General features: G+C 38.8%; 1 non-coding gene across 1 annotated transcript; it reads left to right on the top strand.

The window, feature by feature from the left end:
* Positions 1 to 3215: 3215 nt before the first annotated feature.
* On the top strand, positions 3216 to 3319 carry LOC130953507 (small nucleolar RNA R71). Its single transcript, XR_009075681.1, has one exon. It is a non-coding gene; the product is annotated as a small nucleolar RNA R71 (small nucleolar RNA).
* The last annotated feature ends 1331 nt before the right edge of the window (positions 3320 to 4650 follow it).

Consider the following 4650-nt stretch of genomic DNA (forward strand, 5'->3'; position numbering starts at 1 on the left):
CGGCTTGCCTTTGGAGTCTCTTTTCCATTGAGCTCCTTCAACACATATGTCCATAAGGACTTGGTCCAACCTTTGATCAATGTTGACCCTTCTTGTGTAGGGGCGTGCATCTCCTTGCATCATGGGCAAGTTAAACGCCAACCTTACATTTTCCGGACTGAAATCTAAGTATTTCCCTCGAACCATTATAAGATAATTCTTTGGATTCGGGTTCACACTTTGATTATGGTTCTTAGTGATCCATGCATCGACATAGAACTCTTGAACCATTAAGATTCTGACTTGTTGAATGGGGTTGGTAAGAACTTCCCAATCTCTTCTTTGGATCTCATGTCGGATCTCTGGATACTCATTTTTCTTGAGTTTGAAAGGGACCTCAGGGATCACCTTCTTCTTGGCCACAACATCATAGAAGTGGTCTTGATGGGCTTTGGAGATGAATCTCTCCATCTCCCATGACTCGGAGGTGGAAGCTTTTGTCTTCTCTTTCCCTTTTCTAGAGGTTTCTCCGGCCTTAGTTGCCATCAATGCTTATGGAAAAACAAAAGAGCTATGCTTTTACTACACCAAACTTAGAATATTGCTCGCCCTCGAGCAAGAGAAGAAAGAAGAAGAAGAAGAAGAAGAAAATATGGAGGAAAAGAAGAAGTGTTTGGTTTTGGCCAAGGTGGAGAAGAGAGGGTTGTGGTATGTGAAAACGAAGAAGGATAGAGGGGTATATATAGTGAAGGGAGAGGGAGTAGTTTTGGTCATTTAGGGTGTGTTTGGGTGGGAAAGGAATTTGAATTTGAAGGTAGGTGGGCTTTATGGGGAAGAGTGGATGGATGTGAGTGGTGAAGAGGTGATGGGGAAGAGAGATTGAGGTGATTGGTGAAGGGTTTTGGGGAAAAGTGTTTATTGGATTGTGTGAAAAAAAAGAGAGAGAGAGGGTGAGTTGAGGTAGGTAGGGATCCTGTGGGGTCCACAGATCCTGAGATGATCCTGTGGGGTCCACAGATCCTGAGGTGTCAAGGATTATCATCCCTGCACCAATGAGGCGTGTATAATGCCCTCTGCATGCAATCCTGGCGTTCAACGCCAGGTTGATACTTGTTTCTGGCGTTGAACACCAGCTTCATGCTTGTTTTGGGCGTTCAACAGCCATTTGCAGCATGTTTCTGGCGTTGAATGCCAATTCCATGCTTGTTTCTGGCATTCAGCGCCAGCTCTCCTCAGGGTGTATTCCTGGCAATTAAACGCCAGGATGCTGCTTGCTTCTGGCATTCAACGCCAGATCCATGCTCTGTTCTGCCGTTGAACACTAGCCAGATGTTCCTTATTGGCGTTTAAACGCCAGTAAGTCCTTCCTCTAGGGTGTGCTTTTTCTTCTGCTGTTTTTGATTTTGTATTTAATTTTAGTATTTATTTTGTGACTCCACATGATCATGAACCTAATAAAACATAAAAGAACAATAAAAAAAATAAAATTAGATAAATAAAAATTGGGTTGCCTCCCAATAAACGCTCCTTTAATGTCATTAACTTGACAGTGGGCTCTCATGGAGCCTCAAAGGTGATCAGGTCAATGTTGTAGACTCCCAACACCAAACTTATAGTTTGAATGTGGGGATTCAACACCAAACTTAGAGTTTGGCTGTGGACTCCCAACACCAAACATAGAGTTTGATTGTGGGGGCTTTGTTTGACTCTGTACTGAGAAAAGCTTTTCATGCTTCCTCTCCATGTATACAGAAGAACACCGTTGGGTCTTAAACACAAGGTAGTCCCCATTCAATTGAAGGACTAATTCTCCTCTGTTAACATCTATCACAGCTCCTGCTGTGGCTAGGAAAGGTCTTCCAAGGATGATGCATTCATCCTCCTCCTTCCTAGTGTCTAAGATTATGAAATCAGTAGGGATGTAAAGGCCTTCAACCTTCACTAACACGTCCTCTACCAATCCATAAGCTTGTCTTACTGACTTATCTGCCATTTGTAATGAGAATATGGCAGGTTGTACCTTAATGATCCCCAGCTTCTCCATTACAGAGAGTGGCATAAGATTTATGCCTGACCCTAGGTCACACAGAGCCTTCTCAAAGGTCATGGTGCCTATGGTACAGGGTATTAAGAATTTGCCAGGATCTTGTTTCTGTTGAGGTAAAGTTTGCTAAACCCATGTATCTAGTTCACCAATGAGCAAGGTAGGTTCACCTTCCCAAGTCTCATTACCAAACAACTTGGCATTCAGCTTCATGATAGCTCCTAAATATTGAGCAACTTGCTCTCCAGTTACATCTTCATCCTCTTCAGAGAAAGAATAGTTTTCAGAGATCATGAATGGCAGAAGGAGGTTTAATGGGATCTTTATGGTCTCTATATGACCTTCAGATTCCTTTAAGTCCTCAATAAGGAACTCTTTCTTGCTTGAGAGACGTCCCCTGAGGTCTTCCTCATTGGGATTCACATCCTCTCCTTCCTCTCTAGGTTCGGCCATGTTGATTATGTCAATAGCCTTGCACTCTCTTTTTGGATTCTCTTCAGTATTGCTTGGGAGAGTACTAGGAGGAGTTTCAGTGACTTTCTTACTCAGCTGGCCCACTTGTGCCTCCAAATTTCTGATGGAGGACCTTGTTTCACTCATGAAGCTTAAAGTGGCCTTAGACAGATCAGAGACTATATTTGCTTAGAATTCTCTGTCTGTTGCTGAGAAGATGATGGAAAAGACTTGCTATTGCTAAACCTGTTTCTTCCACCATTATTAAAGCCTTATTGAGGCTTTTGTTGATCCTTCCATGAGAAATTTGGATGATTTCTCCATGAGGGGTTATAGGTGTTGCCAAAGGCTTCCCCCATGTATTTTACCTCTGCCATTGCAGGGTTTTCAAGCGTCTTCTTTAGAAGATGCCTCTTTAGTGTTGTTGGATACATTTTGCCATCCATTCAGACTTTGAGAAATCATGTTGACTTGCTGAGTCAACATTTTGTTCTGAGCCAATATGGCATTCAGAGCATCAATTTCAAGAACTCCCTTTCTCTGAGGCGTCCCATTATTCACATAATTCCTCTCAGAAGTGTACATGAATTGGTTATTTGCAACCATTTCAATAAGTTCCTGAGCTTCTGCAGGCGTTTTCTTTAGGTGAATGGATCCACCTGCAGAATGATCCAGTGACATCTTAGAGAACTCAAACAGACCATAATAGAATATATCTATCATGGTCCACTCTGAAAAAATGTCAGAAGGACACTTTTTGGTCATCTGCTTGTATCTTTCCCAAGCTTCATAGAGGGATTCACCATCTTTTTGCTTGAAGGTCTGAACATCCACTCTAAGCTTGCTCATCTTTTGAGGAGGAAAGAATTTAACCAAGAAGGCCGTGACCAGCTTATCCCAAGAGTCCAGGCTATCCTTAGGTTGTGAGTCCAACCATGTTATAGCTCTGTCTCTTACAGCAAAAGGGAAAAGCATGAGCCTGTAGACTTCAGGATCTACTCCATTAGTCTTAACAGTCTCATAGATCTGCAAGAACTCAGTTAAAAATTGGTAGGGATCTTCTGATGAAAGTCCATGAAACTTGCAGTTCAAAATTGTTTGCTCCAATGGCAAGAATTGAGATGCTTCTTCCATCAAACTTGGAAGTAGGTGTAGTATAATCACCAAGCATCCTCCTTGCATTATTGTTGTTGGGTTCGGCTGCCATATCCTTTTCTTGTTCCAAAATTTTAGTAAGGTTGTCTCTGGGTTGTTGTAATTTAGCTTCTCTTAGTTTCCTCTTCAGAGTCCTTTCAGGTTCAGGATCAGCTTCAACAAGAATGCCTTTTTCCTTGTTCCTGCTCATATGAGAAAGAAGAGAACAGAAAAGGAAGAGGAATCCTCTATGTCATAGTATAGAGATTCCTTTATGTTAGTAGAAGAAGAAAGGAATACAAGAAGGAGAAGAGTTAAGAATCTAAACACAAGGGTGAAGATAGGTTCAGATTCGTGAGATGAAGAGAAGTGTTAGTAAATAAATAAATAAATAGAAGAAGATGAGAGGGGGAGAATTTCGAAAATAAATTTTGAAAAAGAGTTAGTGATTTTCAAAAATTACAGGGAAATAAAATTAAAATTAAAATTTAAAATAATTAATTAATTAAAAAAAGAATTTTAAAAAGGAAGGAGAAATTTTTGAAAATTAGAGAGGGAAAAGTAGTTAGGTGGTTTTGAAAAAGATAAGAAACATACAAAAAGTCAATTAGTTAGTTGAAAAAGATTTGAAAAATTTTAAAAAGATAAGAAGATAAGACGTTAAAAGGGATATTTTGAAATCAAATATTTTGAAAGAGATATGATTTAAAAAGATATGATAAAAAGATATGATTAAAAAGATATGGTTGAAAAAGATTTAATTTTTAAAATTAAAATTAATTACTTGACTAACAAGAAACTAAAAGATATGATTCTAGAATTTAAAGATTGAACCTCTCTTAACAATAAAGTAACAAACTTCAAATTTTTGAATCAATCACATTACTTGTTAGTTAAGTTTCGAAAATCTGAAATAAAATAAGAAAAAGATTTTGAAAAATAGTTTTAAATTTTCGAAAAATCATAAGATAAAAGTAAAAGAGATTTGATTTTTGAAAAAGATTTTGAAAAGATATGATTTTTAAAATTAAAAATTTGAC

The sequence above is a fragment of the Arachis stenosperma genome, chromosome 1 (assembly GCF_014773155.1).
Source record: "Arachis stenosperma cultivar V10309 chromosome 1, arast.V10309.gnm1.PFL2, whole genome shotgun sequence".
NCBI lineage: Eukaryota > Viridiplantae > Streptophyta > Magnoliopsida > Fabales > Fabaceae > Arachis > Arachis stenosperma.